Genomic DNA, 24005 nt, shown 5'->3' with positions numbered 1-24005 from the left:
ACGAGCGGACCAAAGAGGCGACGAAGAGCGATGCTGGGAAAGCGAAAAGCCGGCGATCGCGTTGGCAAATACTTTGGCGTTTGGAAAGTTGTGCAAGCTCTTGCGCAACTTTCTTGCTTGGTGCGTACGTACTTGCGTGCGTCCGTGCACGGCGTGCTATAAATGGGGGTTTGGGACGCTCTACGAATGTCTGTGTAAGGTGCTCCAGCAAAGCTTTATTTACGCCTTGGCTATGTCTGAAACATTGCACAACCGCGGTCGCTATGCTATGTGCAAGGAGAAAAAGCGGGTTCGCAGCGACCTTACTCCGGCGGAGACAGACTTTGACCTTACACTCCGCGGTTACATTCCAGGATATGGGGCGTTCGCTTACCTCGCGATCCCTGGGTTACTGCTTGTGTTATCTTTCCGATTTTTTTCTTTGTCAGGTCGATTGGTTTGTAAGCAAAACAAACTTTTATGTTATTATCTCCATCGTTTTCTTTTCGCACAGATACGCTACTACTTCGGAATCGCTCACGGAAAAAATGGGTAAACAAAAAGAAGTGTCCTTCACATCTTCGTTTTACTTTGAAATGGATGTCCTCGAACTGTAAGGTCCACGGCTGCTTCATTCGGTTAGGATGAGTGTTCGCGGATCGCTGAGTTCGCGTTGGGTATTTGAAGGGCTGGGCGATGACTCTGTGTTTTTTTGGAAATCGATATTGGCCCAAAAAATGGGGTGGGCGATGACTCGGGGATGGGCGATGACTCGCGATATTACGGTAGTTATATAATAAATGGAAGCAGTCTCCGAGTGATAAAACAGATAACTACTGCTGGTTGGTTGGTTGGTTGGGGTTTTATGGCACAAAAGCATCTTAGGCTATGATGCGCCAGATACACAGACTATTGCAGATAGGATTTCGAAGAGGATAGAACTTTAGTAGTTGATGATAGATTAAAACTATGTGTATGACTTGTAAGTAGTTATGGGCATGAAGTTGGGTGTAAAATCATAGTCGGTGTAAAGGCCGATAGCTTTCAAGAAGCTAAAATCGCAGTGACGCGGAACTAATGGTTCGTTGCCAAGCAAAATAGAGAGGTTTAAAGGCGTATGTTCTTTATATAGCTGAGAAAATGTTTCCGTCAGTCTAGGTCATAAGCAGGGCATTCTAGTAATATGTGTGCGACAGTTGAAGGATTATTGCAGTGCTCGCACTCTGGGGCTTCCTCCCTGCGCAGAAGGTGGCCATGGGTGAGGTGCGTATGCCCTATCCTTAGCCGACACAGGACAACCTCATAAAAGCGTTCACGGTGTTTTGCACTCTACCACTCACTAAGCAGTGGCTTTACAGTATGCAGCTTGTTATTTACTTCTTCATCCCATTCTTGCTGCCGCTTCTCTCTCATACGATGCCTTAAAGGTCTGTGATAGTCTTTGTATGGAATGTCATGCAGTTCGACTTCTTTGTCACCAGCAGAACTGGCTGCAAGGTCAGCTTCCTCATTACCCGGTATACCAACGTGGCTAGGGACCCAGCAAAAGACTATTTTAATGTTCCTTTTGGAAGCGTCGATGATTTTATTCTGCAACTCTATGATTATTGGGTGTTTAGAGGTATTTGGTGATGAGAGCGCTCTCAGTGAACTAAGTGAATCAGTATACACAACTGAATTCATGCTCTTCGTTTCTATAATATGATTAACTGCCAGGCGGATACCACATAGTTCAGCTGTTAAAATAGTGGCTGTATATGCAATTCGTTGAACATAGCGAACAGAGGGGCCAACCACAGCACATCCAACGAATGCTTCTGTCTTGGTGCCATCTGTGTAATACAAGCTGTGTCCAGCGTATCTACTTTGGATTTCATAAAATTCCTGTTTGATGCATTCTGGTCGGGTGTCTTCCTTTCTGTACTTAGTGAAAAGTCACACAAATTGAGGTTATATTCCCACGGAGCTATTGCTTGAGGTACGGGGGTCACGGGCATTGTAGTGCTCAGTCCAACCGAATCTGCTGCATTTCTTATACTAAAAGGTGGGATTACAGAGGGCTTGTTGTCAAAGGTGCACTTATATCTTGTTTCTTCTACAACCTCGCGTGCAGGATGCAGGGTGAATGAACGTATTCTAAGAGAATACATAAACCCCAAAGCAAACCTTCGCTTCTCCAGAGACCATTCATTTGTCCCTGCATAAAGGCTGGGGATAGGCGACGTGCGAAATGCACCTGCAGACAGTCGCAATCCCTGGTGATGAATGGGGTCAAGCATTCGAAGAGCTGAGGGCCTTGCCGATCCATATACACAGCTACATTAAAGACCACCTACAACGTAACCGCCTATAGTGCAAAACCGGGTATAACGCGGTTTTTTTAAACCGCCGGTTCGCCTCCCATAGAACTCTATCTAATTACATAACGCTTAAAATGCAGGCGCGCGAAGAGAAATATTGGTTATAGTGCGGTTTCTGGCACAGCCCGCCGACCGCGCCGACGACCGGAGCAGTAAGCACACTTCCCTGTGCGACACTAGATAACGGCGCTGACGGCGCGAGCCACAAGCGGCACTCGTGAGGCAAGGAGTGTGCTCGAAGAAGTGGGAAGAAGCGAAGAAAGGCTTCAGTTGCCATAGCGACGGAGAGACGCACGCATGTGTCGCTCACGTGCGTGCGTCCCTCCGCTGCGTTGGAAACAAACAACCGCAACGACAGACCAATCGCAGGTCGAGGAGAATCGTTTGCGCGCGTTGCATGCCGGTCGCGGGCCGGCTGCTTCTATCCGCAAACATGGCGTCGGTTGTGATCGTCGTTGTAGACGGCGTTCATCTCATCGTTCCGCGTAAAAGCGCTATCCTTGACTGTGAATTTTCGTTGTGTGTCGCTATGATAACCCAGCACGTACTAGTAGGGAAGATCCACCTACTCGTGCGGCGATGTCGTGGCGGCGCTCTCAAGACGGCAAAAACGCCCGTGTTGTCGTGTTTGTTTACTTCGACTACAGTGGTGATTTCTAAGCATTTGTGTCCTCGAGCATCGCCCGGATTTCTCATTTGGCGCATTTCATGCGTGTGCTCAAGTTCAAGGTATTACTGGCGCGTACCGTATGAAGGATGCGAATTTTCACGTGTTTTCATCTCCGGAGAAAAGTGATTAGGGTTAGTAATCCTGAACGCTCGCAAAGTCCGTCCGCAACCCGCAACGCCGTTAAAAGGCTGCACCAGGCAAAAGCCGCTTATTTCTTTCAAAATGTGTGACACACTTGAGACAGAACTGTACTAGTCTGGTGAAATAAAGACTTTCCTCAAACTAAGCTTTATTTTTCATCTAACATAAAATAAATTCTTTTACAAAGGTAAGTTGTCTCATGGCATGTATTTTAACCTGAAAAATTGATGTTTTGGTTATAGCGCGGTACCGCTTATAGTGCGGATTTTCGCGGGAGTACGTTATATGCGGTCTACACTGTACCATAGTCAAGGCATGAGCGAACCACCGAACTGTAAATTCAGAGAAGGCAGAGACGATCAGAGCCCCATGAGGTATGAGAAAGGACTTTAAGAATGTTTAGTGCTTTCTGGCATTTTACCTTAGGATACCCAATATGAGAAAGAAAGGAGAGTTTACTATCAAAAATAAGCCCTAGGAACCTCTGTTCCGGTTTTGTTGGAATTGGAGTGGAGTGCATGGTCACCGATGGATCTACTGTAGCTCCCCGTAAGCGAGAAAAGCAAACAGAAACTGTTTTTTCTGGTGAAAACCTAAAGCCGTTTTGATCAGCCCACTTGAGCAGATTGTTTACTGCTAATTGGATCCTACATTCAAAGAAAGCAATGTTACAGGATGAGACGGATATCTGAAGATCATCAACATAAAGTGAATACTGTACGGATGATGGGATGGCCCGGGCTATCGAGTTTATTTTTATTATAAAAAGGGTGACACTCAATACGCCTCATTGGGGGAACACCGTTTTCCTGTCAGAACAGTAGGTAGTGCCTAATTTGACACGAAAGGTTCGTATCGCCAATTAGCTCTTTACGAATGCTAGCATCCTGCCTTGAATGCCAGAGCTATACTTATCTTGTAGGATGCCATGCCGCCAGGCAGTGTCGTAAGCCTTTTCTAAATCGAAAAAGACAGAGAGGCAGTACTGTTTATTTACGAAGCCCTCACGGATGGTAGACTCCAAGCAGACGAGATGGTCCAATGTAGATTGTGACGAACGGAAGCCACACTGATATTTATCAAGAATATTTTCTTTTTCTAAAAAGTACATAAGTCGCTCGTTAATAATTCTCTCCAGAGTTTTGCTAAGACAGCTCGTTAGCGCTATTGGGCGGTAACTGGATGCACACGATGCGTCCCTTCCAGGCTTTAGGAAAGGAATAATGACGGTTGCCACTCTCCAAGACGATGGAAATGTACTCTCCTGCCAAATGCGATTAAACAAATACAAAATTATGTCGAGTGTGGAAGGGTGAAGGTGAGTAGGCATATGGTAGTGAATTCCATCTGGTCCAGCAGACGTAGGTTTAATTTCATGAACTACCCGTTCCAGTTCATCCAGTGTGAGAGGCAAGTTGTATGCTTCTCGAGCTCCGCCGGACGTCCGCACGGATCGGAGTTCTGCTTGTCTCTGGTGTTTCAGAAAAGCAGATGAACAATTCTGAGAGCTAGAAACACGTTCAAAGTGTTTCCCAAGGAGATCTGCCTGTTCTTCTAGGCTCTCAGGGCACAGTCCGTTTTCGGAAAGAAGCGGTACTGAGTAAGCCCGGCAATGCCCATTTACTTTATGTACTCTATCCCATACTTCCTTGATGGTGGCGGTGCTGTTAATAGAGGAAGCATAACATTGGAAACTTTGACGCTGTGAGACGCGGCGGATGTATCTCGCATGAGCCTTCATCCGCTTGAAACTGATGAGATTAGTCACTGTTGGGTAACAACTAAATATGCCCCATGCTCTGTTCTGCTTTTTTCTTGATTTTTCACAGTCGGCATTCCACCATGGTTTAGGGTGGCGGGGTAAGCGAGATGAAGTCATAGGGATAGCTAAAATTGCAGCATTGAGGATGTGGGCGCTAAGCAAATCGGTGACTTCATCGATAGACAGTTTGTTAAGCAATGTACAAGCGAGCTGGGTTGCCTGGCTGAAGACAGACCAGTTTGCTTAATAAAACTTCCAACGGGGAGTTCGTGTAGGCACTGTAACAGGTGGATTTAGTCGGTTCAGAATGATAGGAAAGTGATCGCTCCCATAGGGGTTAGGATCAACAGCCCAGGAAAACAAAGGAAATAATGTTGAATCGCAAAAGAGACAGATCAATAGATGTAAAAGAATGAGTTAGGGCACTGAAATACGAAGACTCTGCTTTCTTCAGCAAGCATATAGCTGTCGAGGAAAGAAAACGCTCTACCATCGAGCCACGTGTATCTTTTCTTCTACTACCCCAAAGAAGATTATGAGCGTTGAAGTCACCGAGAATTATGGCAGGTTGGGGTAATTGGTCGTGAAGTGATTCAAGCTCTTCGTGGGATACAGGATAGCTTGGAGGAATGTAAAGCAAACAGACGGTTATTAAACGGTCCAACAGAACACAAACTGCCACAGCTTCCAGAGTGGTATTCAAAGGAACCTCAACACATGGGGTAGATGGCTGGACAACTATAGCTACTCCACCAGAACTGTGCGGCAGAAAAGGTCTGTCCCTGCAAAAAACCTGAAAGTGCCTTAGGATATTAGAGTAACTATTGTTTAAGTGCGTTTCCTGAAAACAAAATGCTATAGGGTGATGCTGGTCTAACAGAGAGTGCACGTCGTCGTAGTTTCAAGCAACCCTCGACAGTTCTACTGCAGGAATGCTGCCATTATGCATGAATTAGAAGAAAGACCATTCGTCTAGACCTAAAAATCAATTTTGAGGCGGGGTGCATTTTTCTTTTTAGATGTATTCTTCGGCCTATCTGTTTTACCACAGGAGGTCGAAGGTAAGGACTCCGAGCTTGAGTAGGGCCTGTCGTTTTTGGACTTGGGCCCGCTCTCGTCCATCGGCTCATCGGGGGCCGCCTCTGGCTGACCCCTAAGGGCCTGTGACCCCGACGGCTCACCACGTTTTCAGGCGCCTTCAGAGGGAGAAGAAGGAAGTCCCCGATTTCGAGGCACCTGGGTTTTGGACGGCGCAGGGATTGAAGAACCCTGCGCTTGAATGGACCTTGAAGCGATAAGATCTACATTTCGTTTTGGGGTTGAAGTGGTTTGTGCCACTCCAGATGAGGTTGAGGGGGACTGAGGGGGAAAGAGACAGGTCGTCCGTCGACGTCTGCATTCCCGTTGACGCCGTCGACCGCGCCGGTCCCCTGAGCGTGGCCTCGGCATAAGAGCCTTGAGAAATAAAAGAACATCTTTTCCGTGCCTCTGGGTAAGAAATATTTTCTTTGGCCTTTAGTGAGAGAATTTCCTTCTCTCTCTTCCACAGGGGACAGCTGCAAGAATATGCTGGGTGTGTTCCTCGGCAGTCGACGCAAAAATGGGTATTGTTGCCACAGTTGTCGGAAGGGTGGTCAGTGCTTGCACATTTTGCACACGTGGCTTTTCCTCTGCAGGTTAGTGAGCCATGTCCGAAGCGCTGGCAGCGGAAGCAACGCCTTGGACTGGGGACGTAGGGGCGAACTTTGCAGTTGAGATACCCGGCTTTAACTATGGAGGGGAGCGTCGTCGAGTTGAACGTTAGCACAATGTGTTTTGTGTCCCGTTCTTCACCGTCACAACGGATAGTGATACGTCCCACAGCAAATACCTCTTGATCATGCAGTCCCTCAAGTATTTCATCTGTAGATATTCCAAGGAGATCATCTTCAGAGATGACACCCTGCGTGCTGCTCAGTGAGCGATGTGGAGTCACGGATACTTTGTTATCTCTTACTTGGTTGAGTGGAAGAAGTGCTTTGCTTTGCTCAGCATTTGTGATTTCCACAAGCAGGTCGCCAGATGGAAGTTTTTTGGCTTTAAAATATTTTCCAATCACAGTTTCTGGAGTCTCTGCGACCAAGAACGGGGAAAGCTTTGCGAGTGGTTAATCTTCGTTCTCCGAGTGCATTACTAAAAATTTAGGAAAATTTATGGCTGGCAAGGTAGAGTTTGTCGATATTGTCACTTCGTTCCGGACCCTTTTCGGAGCGCAATCAAGGAAAGATTTAGTTTTAGAAACCATATGAATGGTAAAAGGATTTAGGCACCTGCGGTGTGCCGCCCATTATCGAGCCCAACTTAGGGAGTAGTCAGCAGCCCATAACAAAATGGGCTTTGCTGGAACCGCTCATCTACTAGCGCTTGCCCAGGTGCTATACCCAAGTGTGGTTAGGATAAGGGTATCTGCCACCACACAAGGTTGGCCCTTGCCACCAAAGAAGGTGAAAGTGAGGGAGCGGGAAGGGGAGAAAAGAGAAAGAGGGGATAGTAGAAGAAATGACGACAAGGCTGAATCATTCTGGCCGGGCCTTACCAGGACTCCCGTCTACGAGAAGCGGGGGCCGAAGTGGTATATTGCCTCACCCGGGGGGCCTTGAAGGGTCCAAACCTACCCGGGGCTCGGCTCAACCACCAGGATGCCCTTTTCCCCAGACACGGGCTCGCCACGCACAGCCAGACGTGGGTGGGTCTTAACCACTTTTTACTCAGGGTCTGTGGTGTCGCCAATCTGGCTGGGGTCCGTGGTGACGCTACTCACCAAGCACCTAGCACATAAGGTGCAGGCGCCCCCTGCGGGGCTCGGGGTCCGCGGAGACGCCACTCTCCAAACACCTGCTTTCACAGGTGCCCCCTGCAGGAACATCACTACTGCAGAGCAATGTGAAACTGCACACAAGAAAAAGGTCCAGTACGACTAGCGGGTGCTTTTCCTTTTATTTTTCGAAACTTTCTGCAAGGCTGCTACAAGCCTCGGTTTGCCTTCGGCAAGTAATGAATGTCCACTTTCAATGTCTTCAAAGAGACATTGAGATATCCCACAAGTGTACAGTGCTGTAGGCGTTGCCGAGCAATTCCAAATAACCGCTTGCCACCATTTTACTGGTTCCCGACGTGCCAAATTTTCGTCACAAGCAAGCAAATGTAAAGCAACGAATTGCAAGCGTCCCGGCTGGTGCCTCTGTCGTGCAGTCATGTTCGCATTCACGTAAGGGCAACTTCGGCAGCTTGCACTTGCATGCGCTTTGTCGCGCAAGCGGAGACTGCTGTTCTATCGAAACCAAAAACATGCCACTCTGCTCCACCGTCAACTGGTTCACAAAATTGTACGCAAAATGTAACGGTCCAGCATACAACACAAAACAGCCCAGTCCAGCGGCGCGTACTTGCTGCAGGCCGGGAGGCGAGTCGCCGAGCGCATTGATGCAAGACATTGCAAGTCAGGGTCAGAAAGTTCTTGGAGCACTTTGTGCAACAAGTGAACTCGAGAGAAGCAAGCGTGCTGTGCGGGTTCAGCGTGCAGACATTGCCTTCTTTGCTTTAGTTCCTTCTCTTCACCAACTTTGTTTCACGGCAAGCTTTTCACAAACCAGGGTCCCTCTCAAAAGAAAGCCCACCGAGAGGAATCTAGATAATCAATACTTCGACACAGACAAAGAGGGATTTTTGTAGTAGCGTATGGTTTAAACAGGAACATGAATGTTGATGATTTCATTACGCATGAAGGACTCTTCCGATTCAAAAGAGTTTGTTTTGGGTTAGCTTCTGCCCCAGCGGCATTTCAGAAGATGATGGCCATAATTCTTGATGGCTGCTCTGGAGTGTTGTTCTACATTGACGATGTGATAGTCTTTGGGAAAAGTGCAGAAGAACATCTTTTGAATCTAAAAACGGTCTTGCAGAAGGTCAAGGACGCCGGCCTGAAGTTGAACAACAAATGCCTCTTCGACGTTCCAGAACTTTCCTTCCTAGGCCATAAGGTCACGGCACAAGGTATCGCACCGCTTCCAGAGAAAGTGGACTCGATAATTAACACTCCAGTGCCAACAGATGTTGCGGCCCTCCGGTCGTTCCTAGGTCTTGTCGAGTACTATTCCAAATTCGTTCCACGCTTGGCCGAAGTGGTCGAGCCTATGCGCGTTCTGCTTCGCAAGAATGAGCCTTACATCTGGTCAGCTGAAACAGACAGCAGTTTTCGGAGAGTCAAGGATATGCTTTCTTCGAGTACAGTTCTCCTCATGTTCGATCCATCAGTTCCAGTCATCGTGTCGACCGACGCTTCCGACTGCGGTTTGGGAGCTGTCCTGCAGCAGCAAAATGGCCACGAGCTCCGCACAGTTGCTTTCACGTCTCGCAGCTTGTCACCAGCTGAAAGAAAGTACTCGGTTGGTGAACGTGAAGCATTGGCATGTATTTGGGCGTGCGAGCGATGGCACACTTACCTGTGGGGTCGCCATTTCAAGATTCGTACGGACCATCAGGCGTTTGGTATCACGTCTATCGTCGCAGGGGCGTGGAAGAAGGCCACTCCGGATTGCACGCTGGAGTGCACGACTCCTGTGTTACAATTTCAAGGTCGAGTACCGCAAGGGGTCCACCAACACTGTGGCCGATGCTCTTTCTCGGTTGCCAGCTCCTACGTCGGAGGCATAACTTTCCAAGGAAGAAGAAAACGTCTCGTTGGTCGAGCCGGCCTCCATGACGAAGGAAGAATTCAAGCAAGACGTCCTCAACGACGATTGCCTGCCAACCGTCAAGTCGTTCGTGTGCGGCTCTTGGCCACCACAAAAGTCCGTACCAGAGGAGGCAAAAACTTTCTACTCAGTGCGCGAAGAGCTTTCTATTGTTGATGACCTCCTGCTGCGCGCAGAGCGCCTCGTTGTTCCGTCCTCCCTCACAGTTCAGTTCATCGCAGTTGCCCATGAGACACATCCGGGCATCACGCGCACAAAGGCGCGACTTCGTGAGCTATTCTGGTGGCCACGAATGGACAGGCAAATGGAATCGGCCGTGAAAAACTGCCACATCTGCCTGGAGGCAGATAAGTCTGCCAAAACATCGCCAGTGCCATTGCAGCCTGTTGAGTGGCCTGAAAGACCCTGGCAGAAACTGGGCCTAGACATTGTTGGCCCATTGGAGCATGCACCTCGCAATAGCCGATTTGCTGTAACATTGGTCGATTACCATTCCAAGTGGCCAGAAGTATATTTTTGCAGCGAAGTGGCCACAAGCACCGTAAAAGAATTCTTAACCAGTGTCTTTGCCCGTAAAGGATACCCGGAGGAGGTTGTTTGCGACAATGGGCCGCAGTTCACTTCACGTGAATTTATAACCTTTCTTCAAAACCGAGCCATCAAGCTGTCACACTCATCGGTATACTACCCCCAGGCGAACGGGCAAGTCGAAAGGCTTAATCGAACTTTGAAGAACTTCATCCAAGTTTCACTCCTCGAAAGGCGACCTATCCGACAAGCAGTCACTGACTACCTTGCTATTTACCGTTGTACTCCACAGGCTACCACTGGGGTTGCCCCAGCAGTTCTGCTGCATGGGCGGATGCCTCGAACCAGGTTGGATGTTGTAGGGTTTTCGGCACCAGCGTTCGCAAAAGACCCAGTAAAGGAACTGGCGCGACTGCGTCAAAGGGTCCGGCTTCAACAGCAAAGCAGCAAGGAGTACACGGACCGGAGGAGAGCTGCTAAGGAGCCGAAAATAGCAGTGGGCGATTTCGTTCGTGTCAAGAAGCCGTCAGTTCGCTTCAAGGGAGATTGCGCCTTTTCTTCGTCAACTGAAGTGTTGGTGAAGAGGGGACCTGTCTCTATCAGACTTGGAGATGGACGCACAGGGAATGCCTCCAAGCTTTCCAGGGTTCCAGAGAGGGGCACGAGTCCACCGTCCCAACGTTCAGAGCCACCTGCGCCGCAGCTTCCGGTTCGAGTGCCGCAGTCTGACCTGCTGCCGCCGCCTTCTCCCGGGTCGCAGCCGCCGCCTCCTGGCGGACTGCAGTCTGCCGCACCGCAGTCGCCCGTTCCTGATCCGCAGCTGCCTGGACTGGAGCCTGCCATGCTGCAGCCGCCTTCTCCTGGGCCGCAACCGCGGTCCCCTGGGGTACCGCAGCGCTCTACAAGCTCACTACCATCCCCAGCCGTGCAGCGTCCCCATCGCCCGTCCCGAGAGCGCCGACGACCGGCCTGGCTCAAAGACTATCAGACCGACTAGTTGTCTATGTGTATAGCAGTGGTTATGTAGTGTGTAAATATGTACAGTGCATGCTTAGGGATATCTAACACTTACTAGCAACTAATCACTACGAATAAGGGAGGGAGTATGTTATATTCAGTTTCGGTATTCATTTATGTTCTTTCACCCCCAGGGGGCGCGTCCTTCCTTTGTGTATATATTTGATGTATCGTGCAGAATAAAGTTGTTTTCCGACCGTCCTTCAGAAACATCACAATGTGGCGGTCCTTACATTTCAGTTTAGAAAGCGCCATATCTGCAGCGACGTGGGGACGGCAACACCCGACATCATGCAACCACGGTGACTGGTAGGCAGGGACCAGATATAGTTTTCCCACGGCCGATGCTTTCAGGAGCGAGTGCTTCAGCTCACAAAGTAACTCCCACCGCGCAAAAAAGTGGTTTCATTTCACAACACGACAGCATGGCTGGTACCCGGCACGCTAGCGGCCGAGCGTCCGCACACTCTTGCATCTATTGTTCGTTACACAAATTTAAAAAAGACGCGAGACGAGACCCACGAGACGACGAGAGCATGAAACGAAAGACGGCGGGAAACACCATGCAATACTGAATGGATGATTAATGCAGGGTACTTTGTGTCAGGCGGCCGCTTGCGCCACCTAACTCACGCATGCGCAATTAGGGTACTCAGTTTAGTTGTTCCTGAGTCTCGGGTTTTTAATACCATGAATCACTACCAGCTCGCTTGTTTTTTAAAGGGACCATGAAATGACCTTTTTACTTTTTCCAGATAACTTTTACATTAAACCGTCAATGTTCACTGAATGCCGAACAGGCATCCGTTTTCGTCTCGGTTTATTAACTTTTACACAAAAAATTATTGAAATATCGACTTTTTCATTCTCTCCAACTGACCGCAAAAGAAGCCGTGACGTAGAGCGTTTCCGGAACCGGAAGTTCTCTCGGCAGTAGGAGAATGGGAGTGTTAGCGGCAACGAGTTGGGGTGCGCCGGTAGGTTTTACTGCGCTGATGTCACCGACGTATTTCCTGAATCGGCGCCTCTCATCGCCGCATCGCAGCTGAGCGAAATTCAATGAGATATGTTGCGCTACAGCGACAGCATGGGACTAGTCCCATACGCCGGTATGCCTGTTGGGAAGTGCAGCGAGTCTTGTCACCACCCCGTCATTGTTGGCAGAAGGGCCGGCCCGTGTCAGTCGTTTGCAAAGCGACGTAGATGGCGTTTTTCGCGGCCTCGGAGATGCAGGAGCGAGCCGACGTTAAAAAAGATACGTTTGAACTACGAGTGTCAGCAAGAGCCACGTAAATACCTGCTTACACTCGGAGCGGACGCGCGCGCTTGATGGAAGTCTTGTATTCGCGCTGTTGGTAAGCGCTTCGGGACCGTTCTTTTACGATTGCAACTCGATACTGACGCGACACTCGGCAAAGAAAGGTTGGACCGGGGTCGACAGTGACGTGCAGTCTGTCAGAATAAAAATGGCATACCAATAACAAAGTGTACATACCGTGTTACGAAGGCAATCCATACGGCGTTTATTTCAGCTCTATATCACACAAAACAAGAAGATAGAATCGACGAGAGTCCCTTTTCAACGAGTGTTCGTCAACACTGCCTCGGAAAACAAGGGGAAGAGATTGACCTCCTCACCTCTTAATCTAGAATTGAGGTCAGTGATCAAACTATAATACGGGAAGGGTCCACAAGGGTCGCGCGGGCATATTCCATTTAGCACGCCAGCCGGTCGTAGGCAGACGGTCTTGCGACGAAGCAACGCAGCGCCGAGTCGGAATGCCTGCTAGGCCTATACGCTTCGTCGGAGTCGGTGAATCCAGCGTTCTTGTTCGTCGTGGTCTGTTTTAAGTACTGTTTTCTTGCTGCTTGAAGTCGGCACGCGCGGGAAGAACACGTAGAAAAATGAACGTTCAGTCAGTCAGAGTTTTGAGAGGAAGGAAAACAAAGAAAATAAATGTTCGTCGGTCGCCGTCACCCAAGTAACTGGCGGCCCTGCCCTACTGCGCACGCGCAGTAGTTGCTTCGTTTACCACACGATAGATGGCGCTTGGCTCTCAGCATTATCAAATTTGGCAATTTTCGCCACACATCTCTAATTATGCTACAAAATGTGGATCTGAATATTATTTAACAAAACTTTTAGGAAACATTCGCCGGCTATTTATTGTTTACGATCGCGGTGCTGGTGAGGTAGGCTCTTACCCAATAGGCGATGTGGATTCGGCTGACGTGCACCGATTCTGCGTATGCATCGTAGTGAACAGGCGAAGGAAGGAAGGCGCAAAAGAGTCCAGTTTTCTTTTAAAAGTTCTATAGCAAATAATTTTTTTGGGCTCCCTATTTTTGTGTTTTTGTGTTTCTTTTCACACCTTTTACGACGTGCGGTGGATGAAACTCGATTTTAAAATCATTTCATGGTCCCTTTAAGTATTGTTGCAGCTGTCATTGTCTCGTTTTTTTAGAACTGCTCTTTTGCTGCGTACCCCCCCTCCAGTGAATGTATGGTGGCTTGGCAGTCTGCCAGGCATGCAACGCGAGCGACGTGCTCGCCAACGGTGCAATCGGATCACAAGAGACGCAACGGGCGGCCAGGCTTTGTTCGCCATATCGAGAGTCCCCGCCATGGGAGTTGCATACAAAAACACAATGCTCCTATACCATTACATCTGATTTTCAAGGGGATGTTTGGATTGTTTGATATAAACAATAATTCGAAATACCCGAGTGCGATATATTCGGGCTCGACCGTGCCTTGATTGCCGTATTTATTCGTATATAGACCCGTGTTACCTTTTATTCCCTTTACCGGCACATTTTTTTAAAAGTAGAGGTCAGCTTACTATCGAGGACAAAGAAGGTCGAACTGTAATAGTACTGAGCATAATTTTCGAGCCAATCGCGTCGACTCAGGCGCTTCCCTGTGTCAGCAACTAGTCTTAACACTCGAGTGCAAGGCGGTTGACGCAAGCGGCACGAGACTGGAAAGAGGGAGTGTGGTTCCCGTACTTAAAAAGAAACATTCACCCTACAACTACAGGCCCATAGCAATCACTAGCGTCCCATGCAAGATTCTCGAACACGTGCTTTTCTCTTGTATCGCAAACTGTTTGGAATCAAATTCATTTTTTCAAATTGCTCAACACGGCTTTTGCAAATCATTTTCATGTGAAACGCAATTGGTTTTATTCACCCACAAGTTGCAAACCTTACTCGATAATCAATCATTCGCTGACTATATATATTTAGATTTTGCGAACGCATTCGATTCCCTTTTTTTATTCTTTCATCCCACGCACCTGTAATGACTGGAACCGCCTTCCCCCTCTAATAGCCACTATTAGTGATCTCGATTTGCTTCATCTCGCTTTGCAGAACATTCCTGAATGATTTCATGTATCTTTTATAGATTTTGTTGTATATCTATATGTGTGTGTGTAGGATAGCGGACTGGATATTTTTTAAGTGTTTGAGTCGTTTGCATCCATTGTTTTTTGTTAATTTTCTTTTCTAATGCTTCCCCAATTTTCACCCCATGCTTACTTCTTGTTTGAAAGTGAACATTTGAGAGAAGCCTCTCTGGTTGGGAAGCAACAATAATAATAATAAATAAAATATACACCAACCGAACCCTTGTATAAAGGCGGAACCCTACGTTTCGAGACCTGCTCGGTCTCTCCTTCAGGGGCTGACTGCGGCTATGGCCGTTGAGGACCAGTATTCTGTTTTTCTTCTTCTTCTACGGCAGTGTCTACCGTTTTGCATCGGTGAGGTGGCCAAGTCCATTCACGTAGCCGGTTGGCAGAGTGCCGAGGGATCTGTTTATGTTTTCTGGTGTCATTTGTATGTCCCAGGATTGAATAAAAAGTCTATGTCTGAGATTGGTCTCAATGGCCCATCCCAGACAGACTTTTCATTCAATCCTAGGACATACAAACGACACCAGAAAACATAAATAGATCCCTCAGCACTCTGCCAACCGGCTACGTGAATGGACTTGGCCACCTCACCGATGCAAAACGGTAGACACTGCCGTAGAAGAAGAAGAAAAACAGAATACTGCTCCTTAACGGCCATAGCCGCAGTCAACCCCCGAAGGAGAGACCGAGCAGGTCTCGAAACGTAGGGTTCCGCCTTTAAACGAGGGTTTGGTTGGTCTATATTTTATTTATTATTATTACTTCTTGTTATTTGCTCTACCACTCTTGTCTATAATGCTTATGCCTTAAGGGTAAGTATAAAAAAATAAAAATAAATTGCCACGGTACGTTGTAGCCACGGCAGGGAGGCACGTGGCAGACAGGATAATCAGCCATCTCATCGGGAGTAAAAGGCCCCGGTTTTGTCTTATTACAGTATACACCATTTCACTATTTTGCACATTGTACAGCCAAGCTGTTTATGGCTAGGGTTCCTTGGGTGTTTCCTGTGATCCAAAACTCTATGCTCGTACCGCTGCACACCCTCCCTATATACGGTCGAAGCTCGTTAATTCGACTCTAACGGTTCCTCGAAAATAGATCGAATTATTGAAGAGTCGAATTATCGAATATCAATCAAAAACGAGTAACGACGTACGTCACGAGAAGCGGCGAAAAGCCAACCGAGACGACGGACTTTTATTTCGAAAAAAAAACGTCGATATTTTCTGCTGCCGCATTCCCGTCAGACGCTTCGCAAAAACAAATTTCCGCATATCCTCAATGTGCGGCCACATCGTCCCGTCGGTGTCTTCAAACGTTGCGAAGTTCGCACGTACATCGAGCGCAGCAGATGCTTCGGCAGGAGATGGGCGTGGCGGCGGCTCTTCGGCGTCACTCTCGCAGATGTCGTCCTCCTGACCCTCGGGACACTGAACCGATGCGATGATTTTGTCGTCAGTCAATTGACCGCACACAAGCACTCCATCATCTATCGCAACGTAATCATCGAAACTAACGTTTTCGGGTAAAGCGGACATTAGAGCACTGCACTCTTCGTCAAAGTTTTCATCTTCAATTGTGGTTGCCAATGTTGTAGCCGATGCAGTTGCCGATGTAGTAGCCGATGCAGTTGCCGATGTAGACGTAGTAGCCGATGCAGTCGTCGAACTCGCGGTATTTCCATCACACGAGAAACCACAGTGACGAAAGCAGTTCGCGATGACCTGGCTTGGCATGTCCGTCCAAGCTTTAACAAGCATATGAATCGCCGCCAACAGAGTGACTTCATAGTGCTTACCCTGATCCAGACAAAGCAATATTCTTGCCATGAGATGCTTGCGGTACAAGCCTTTCAGGTGTTTGATTATTCCTTGATCCATTGGTTGCAAGAGTGAGGTGGTTGCGGGTGGAAGGAAAATCAGGCAGATCATAGACAGCTCCTGCATTTTTGTGTGCGCACTGCAGTTGTCCGCTACTAACACGACCTTGCGCCCCTTGGACACGAACTGGCGGCTCAATTTTTGAAGCCAATCTTGAAAGATCTCACGTGTCATCCACGCTTTTTTGTTGAAACGGTAGTCCGTTGGAAGCCGCGGGATGTTCCGAAAGCATCGTGGCGTCTTGGATTTCCCGATCACCAAAAGAGGCAGACGTTCCGTGCCTGTCATGTTGGCTGCCACGAGCACGGTCACCCGCTCTTTACTGCGTTTTCCCCCAGTGCAAGAATCCCCTTTGAACGTTATCGTTTTGTCGGGGAGAGCTTTGAAAAACAACGCCTTTTCGTCGCAATTGAACATGTCCTCGGGCGCATACTCCGCAAGAATACGTGCGAGCTCCGACGTCTACCAGTTTTCACACAAATCTCCATCCACATCGGCTCTTTCACCACACACGTGCTTAAAAATAAGAGAGTGCCTCTCCCTGAATCTTGCGAGCCATCCCTCGGAAGCACGGAATCCCTCGATGCCCAAACGTTCGCTGAACTGTTGAGCCTTTGCGCGAAGCATGTCTCCAGTCATCGGAAGGTTGTGCGTTCTTACTTCTGTCACCCATTTGTAAACGGCTTCTTCGAGTTCTGGATGGGCTGCACTGCGAAGGTGTTTTCTTGAATTCACAAATTGCTCTTCTTCAAAAGCTTTCACGATTGCTGCTTCATTCCTCATGTAGGTAGCAAGCGTGCTTTTCTTGAGGTCATACTTTTCGGCAATTTCTTTTCTGGACAATTTTCCCTCCCTAACTTCGTTGAGTATGTGAACTTTTGTTTTTAAATCATTCGAAGAGTACTTTCCTCGCTTTTCTTTCGACATTTTCCGGTCTGAGCGTTAAACGCCGCGCACTCCAATGAACAAAACCCAGAAACCGCGTGACAGCACGGTCCCTCTTCATCGCTCGCTCATTTTTCTCCAGTCTCCTTCTCAATCCTCCCGACGTTCTTTCTCACTTCATCGCTCACTCATTTCCCTCTCGTTGCTCCCGTCTCCTTCCGCGCGCCTCCCCACGTGATCGGGGCGGTGCGCTCTGACTGGGTCTTATCTCGACTAATCAAATCGGCCCTTTCTCCGGCGCGAGGCGCCGGCGCTCTTTCGCGGAGCGCGCCCCGGCTCGAGGCGCCGGGGGCGCCGACGGGCATCGCGCGTCTGTGGAGGTGTCGCAATCAGGCACGGGCTCGCTGCAACGGCTGTTTGCCAATATGGGTAGGGACGCGTGTTGTGCTCTGAGGTGCCGTTTTAACCTTTAAACTTATAGTGTTAGCTTAAAAAATATTTCCCGGTTACGAAGATGCTGGCTCCCAGGACGAATTATCGGGTTGGGGATATTTATCAGATCGAAATACCGGGGTTTTCTACCTACTGAAGCCTGTATATTTCTGACGGTGCTAAACAGAAGGATCGAATTAACGCGATGATCAAAATAACGGGAGTCGAAATAACGAGCTTCGACTGTAGAAGTAAATAACCCAAATAAAGCCTCGAAGAATGCTCGTGCGAACCACAAGATTCTATTTGTTTTAGGCTTTTGCTTTAGAAGAGTTACTGCTGCGGACACCGGCACATGTGGCACGTGCAACACCCTTCCCTGCTTTCTCCTTGATGCTTGGAGAATTTAGAGATTACTTATCAATAGGCACCATTTTCAAGATCAGTAGACTCTCAGGTAGATAATCAAGGTTTCTCAAAGATTTGCAGCTGTGCAACTCACGTCGGCCATGTCTACGCTCGCCCTCTCCTTGTCGTCGTTCCAAGCTTCCTTTCCTCCCACGGGGTCCTGTCACGCGTGTCTAGTTTCCTCCAGCTCCTCGGGGCGGGTCTCTGTCGTGCGCTAAACAGCTTCCCTGCTCATCCACCCTAACAGAGGGGCTCAGGATTTTATGATTTCTCTGAATTTCCCGATATTGCCGACATCATCTTGCACTTGAGGCGATGATGGGGCAAGTGCGGTCAATCTCTCTACTTGGTTTCATCTTAAGTCAATGCAGAGCCAATGGAACCAATCAAATGGCATGAGAAGCATGACATCTGTTCTTTTAAACCAATCCAGCGCAGTGAATGCCCCGTCACTTGAGCTTTTAGCGTGTGTTCGAGCCTTCAACTCTGCTCTTACCCAGGAGAAAACAAACCGCCGTAAAAAAAAGCTACCACATCTCCACGTGGTGAATGACGTTGATTGGGACAAAGCTCTGGTGGTGCATAGATGCTGAGCCACAGCATGCCAAGCTTTTCGTTCGTTTTCATCCATGTCAGAAAGAGAATGTGTGGTATGGAACATGGTTATATACGCATTTGAGCATTTGACCGCAGCACCCTCTTGTCTATAAACGTTGAGCCAATGCATGCAAAGTTTAACGCGATTATATACGCATTTGACCGCAGCGCCCTCTCTTGACGTTGAGCGGCTTCATGCAACGTTTCATCCATGAGAGAAACCCCAGCTCTTGAGTTACTACCACATCTCAAAGCCCACTACTCGTCCCGCAATCGTGGCCAAGTGGTTAAGGCGATGGACTCGAAATCCATTGGGGTCTCCCCGCACAGGTTCAAATCCTGTCGACTGCGCAAACATTTTTTTTTTTTTTTTTTAAAGGGGCACTTAAGCGGTTTTTGGGGAAGCTACTTTTTGGTGCGATGGCATTAAGGCAGTGTCAGTGAATAAGTATCTTCAGTTTTAGAAGGCAGAATCGCCGATTAATCACGCAGGAATAAAATGCGTGCGGACTCTTTTCTGTTCCTGCGCCGACCAATGAAATTATCACATGTTTGAAAATTTTGGCGGCCTTTGTAAAGTTTCGTTAAAGAAACAATTTTCAGTTCATTTGGATATGTTGTGCATGATAATTTCACAAGATGTAAAATAGTTTTAGTATAGAATACGTGATACTGCATTTATCGTTTCACAAACAAGGGACTACGTTTTCTCCTTGCCATCCTCCGCGGGGGGTGAATTTCCCCTTCCTTCGGGATGCGCGGAAGCGCACGTATCATGAACTCTTTCCCTCCGGGTATTCGGAAGAGCGTTTGTGTCTCCAGGCCCGTCCATGATTGTCGACGTGGACGACGTGGTGGAAGCTCATCGTTCCGCGTAAAAGCGCTATCCTTGACTGTGAATTTTCGTTGTGTGTCGCTATGATAACCCAGCACGTACTAGAAGGGAAGATTCACCTACTCGTGCGGCGATGTCGTGGCGGCACTCTCAAGACAGCAGAAATGCCCGTGCCATCGTGTTTGCTTACTTCGACTATAGTGGTGATTTCTAAGCATTTGTGTCCTTGAACATCGCCCGGATTTCCTATTTGGCGCATTTCATGAGTGTGCTCAAGTTCAAGGTATTACTGGCGCGTGCTGTATAAAGGATGCGAATTTTCACGAGTTTTCATCACCGGAGAAAAGTGATCAGTGTTAGCAATTCTGAGCGGTCACAACATCTATCTGATCAGGAAATCATATTTCTACGTTGCTATATCACTGCTAAGATTACATCGTCTTTTATAATCGTAGAAAAGGTGCGATATGTGTACTATTGGCAAAGTCGTGTATTAGAGTCATGATCGTCCAAGACGGCGGACTGCATCTTTTTCTTTTCTTTTTTTTTTTTCATCCACTATACCCTCCAAGCCCCATCATAAAAAAAATAATAATAAAGTTTTAGGCTATAGAAAATTGTCTCTCTATATTCTGTTACGGCATAGAGTGGCAGTGCATCCCCTTTTTAGAGACGCCGCTGAAACAGCTGACGGCGGCGTAGAAGCTATCGCCGTGCTGACGACCCGCTGCGCTTGTTGCAATGGTTGCAGGTGCCTGTACGCGCGGTGCAGAGCAGTCGTTCCGGTCGCAATGGACGCAGTCATAGAACGCGCTCGTTGCATATGTCTGAACCAGCCTTCCTCCCCGTCCTCCCGAGGCGAAAGTCAACGTGGCGGCATCGTTTGACATCGCTGCGATGCAAAACGTTTGTTTGGTTACGACTTGCCCCAACCGCAAATCGAAGAACACCCGGAAAGGTCTGCGTTACGTCGTCCTCGGAACCCAAACACGACTCTGAAGCACTGCTATCGTCCACATCGCATGTCGGAGTGGTGTCATAAGAAATCATCCCCAGGTCGGCTGTCCGCCGAAGAATTTCAACCTCTAACGGCGTCAGGTCCTCGAGCGTAGAGAACTCCGCCATGATCGAAGCTCGAATGACAAAAAAGTTTGGCCGGTGCAGCTACCTCGGGATCGCTGCGTGACGGAACGTCGTTTAACGCCATTGGCCCAAGATCGTTTTGATATGCGAGCGGTGACCAATGAGAGTGGTTTCGTTTTCGGATGGATCCGAGGTTTGGCGGCCTTCAATTGCATTTTTATTAAAGAAATAATCACCGTATGACTATATTTTTTGGTTTTTAGGAATACTTAAGGCGTCTAGATTCAGTTGTCATCATCAAAACACAAACTCGAAAACCACTTAAGTGCCCTTTTAAGACAGATGGGATGGCAATCGATGTGAGCACGGACGCCGGACAAGACTAGACCCTAAGGAACTTCGCCCTAATAGCGCCCCAGCGCCCACTTTGTTTGACTATTCCCAAACTAGGGAATTCTGAGAATTAAGCACCCGATTTGAACGGACAGGTGTCCATGTTTCGATTAATTCAGTGAAAGTGATGTGGACGTTGTATAATACCTATTTGTGACATTTTGCTTTCTTTCTACTTCTCTAAATATTAGGATCGACGAAGAGTACATATTTTTTTTTGCCTTATTTAAGCCCATCTCGATGCAGATGTGGCGCAATTCTTAGCAACAGCATTTTGGAGCAAGATATAGCAGACTTTCATTCATAGTGCAAACAGCACAGCACTTTCATCGCTGTAAATCTATATATATATATATATATATATTTTCGCTAATTAAAAAATTAAAGAGCAAATTTTAGTTCTTTATCCATCTCACTGTGACAATTAGCCTTGTACACTATCTTCTCCTAGCTGTATAAGTCACCCGTACCGACTGCATTAATATACCTACCTTTCGCAGCTTTGCTAGAAAACTCTGTTAAGCTTAAAGCCCGACGTGAAAGAATGTACGCTTCCTAGCGGAAAGCTTTTTTCTCTCTTCCTTCTCGTATGCTGCCTTATCACCCCCAAACTTGAACAGCAGGGATTAATCACGCTGGCAGGAAACGGGCACTGAAAGAGCGGTTGCTATCACTTGACTCGGACAACGCCATGGCTCAACCGTTCGGGCTATTCTTCTCGGGAAGGACCCTAAGCTGGCAGTATGGTGGAAGCTATGTGCTCAGGTCTACTTTTCACCACGTGATTACGCATCCGCAGGGAGCAGGGCCGAGAGATGAGAGGGGACGCGGTTCATTGGTCTGGCTCATCTTTTTGATTTTTTTTTTTATAGTGACTCCGGTTTCTGGCACTTTTCGAGGAAGGTACAGCTCCCGACTTCAAAAAACATTCCCAAAATCTGGTCTCGTTAAATTTGTATCACAAGATGATGCCTTGTCAACTCTCAAGCCCCTTGACGTTATCCAATATTCGCAGAAATTTGAGGAAGCAACTGATGCACCCCCATTTATCCCCGAGGCAATGCATACCATACCAGTTAAAAGAAAACCACTGCATAGTCTTGTTGCGTCTGTTTCTTCACTTTGTCTTCATCGTTTGAGCTGTGTTCATCATGTATAACGTTTACCTGCTCGCCCAATTCGCTACATTAGGGCTATATAAAGGAGAAAGAAAAAGCATCGTAAAATATTGCGTTAAAAATTACGGGAGTATACTTAAGACTGCTATGTGTAAGAAGGCGAAAGCACCATCGTCCCGAGAAAGCAATGTTTTTGAGCAATGTTTCTACACGTAATAAAGTTTAGGACTACGTCCTAGAATTAGACACCAGGTATTGGGCAGGAGATCGAACTATAGGGGGCGCTCTGACCCGTTTATTTTCCCCACGCTCGGTGTTCGTTTTCCCCACGTTACAACAGAGCACGGGGCACAGTTTGATGTAAAAAATACTAACAATCGACGAAGCGACGTTAAGTGCCGGATCTATCCTCAGAGAATGCGAGCTTGACCCACTTCGGCTTTTGTGCTGAGCTGGGACCGTGCATGCTGCATTGTTCATGCAGGCCGTAGTGGAAACAAAAGAGCCCCTCCTCCCTCTCACCGGAGAACACGAACTCCAGCCGAACGCTGACGCCGCGTTCGGTTATGTCGGCCGAGCGCTGAGTCATTGTATTTGTTGTCCCCATCCGTGTAGTGGTTAAGTTAACCGCTTGGGGCGTCACGGTCTGTCCTCCTCCCCAATAGCGTTTAGGGCGACCTCTAGGACGATGCCAAGAACGACACCTAGAGGACGACGTCAAGAACAATGTCTAGGATGACCTGTAGGACAACCTCAAGGATCACGCCTAGGACGACGTCGAGAACGACACCTAGAGGAGGACACTTAAGGAGGACACAGTCCCGTCACAGTCCATTGCACGAAGCATACGAGCACAGAGCAAGTCCGAAGAGCACCTCTTGCACACGGTGCTCCGGCGGTGACATCACGCTATGACACATGATCACGCTTGATGACCTATTTTTATGGCCATCTTTCAGGCACAACGATGACGACGCTTGTTTTTCACGTAATGTGGCAAGTGAGGTGATCTAGAGGTCTAGGACGACTTCTAAAATTACCGCAAGGACGACGCCAAGGTAATGGGACCAGTAGGGCCGCCCATTAAGAGCCGCTCAATTGTATTTTTATCAGCTTATGCGATGCTTCTTCGCTCAATGGGACAAGTAAGGCTTCTGTCTTATAAGTACTTGTACTTTAGTTTGGAAGTACATTGAATATACAGTCAAACCCGGATATAGTGAATTCAAAGGGGATCATAAAATACTTCAATATATCGATAATTTAATATACAAAAATATGTTAACTTAAGCTCCAGTTGAAATTTCCGCACGTCTCTGCCAATACTGAAGGCCGCAACAAACGGGACCTTACCAAATAGAGCCTTTAAGAGCTGCTAAATATGGTGGAGCTTAGTAGGGTTGTGCGAATATTCGAAAGCTTCGAATATCGAAGTGAATAATGCCATATTGGATTCAGACTTGGTATTGAATAGTACTATTCGGAAACTTTGAATAATTTTTAAGTATTTCAAAGTTTGAGCGTGGTGAAAACCACGACCTTATTCGAAAAGAGGGAAGCTAAGACATTTCACAAAAGATGACGTTCACATCAAAAACCGTGTGACCGTGTGCTACGGTTGCCAGAGCTACCTCCTGGCTAATTTTTATCCTTTTCTTGCCTCCGAGTACACATAAACTAATTTCCCACGTGCTGCACGCCTATCGCACACACCGTTGCCGCCCCGCATAGAAAACAATTATGGTGATACCGATAGTTGCTC

The 24005-nt window shown here is 47.8% G+C and overlaps 1 protein-coding gene and 1 non-coding gene across 4 annotated transcripts in view; one reads left to right on the top strand and one right to left on the bottom strand.

Annotated features, from left to right (window-relative positions):
* LOC8042239 (meiosis regulator and mRNA stability factor 1) overlaps positions 1-24005 on the bottom strand; it is a 262432-nt gene that overhangs the window by 92544 nt on the left and 145883 nt on the right. The gene's annotated exons all lie outside the window — the stretch shown is intronic.
* Positions 19084-19165, top strand: Trnas-cga. The gene has a single exon. It is a non-coding gene; the product is annotated as a tRNA-Ser (tRNA).

The sequence above is a fragment of the Ixodes scapularis genome, unplaced genomic scaffold (assembly GCF_016920785.2).
Source record: "Ixodes scapularis isolate PalLabHiFi unplaced genomic scaffold, ASM1692078v2 PGA_scaffold6__148_contigs__length_123643588, whole genome shotgun sequence".
In the NCBI taxonomy this organism is placed as follows: domain Eukaryota; kingdom Metazoa; phylum Arthropoda; class Arachnida; order Ixodida; family Ixodidae; genus Ixodes; species Ixodes scapularis.
Note: the sequence above shows the minus strand (reverse complement) of the source record. Positions and strands in the feature narration are given on the sequence as shown.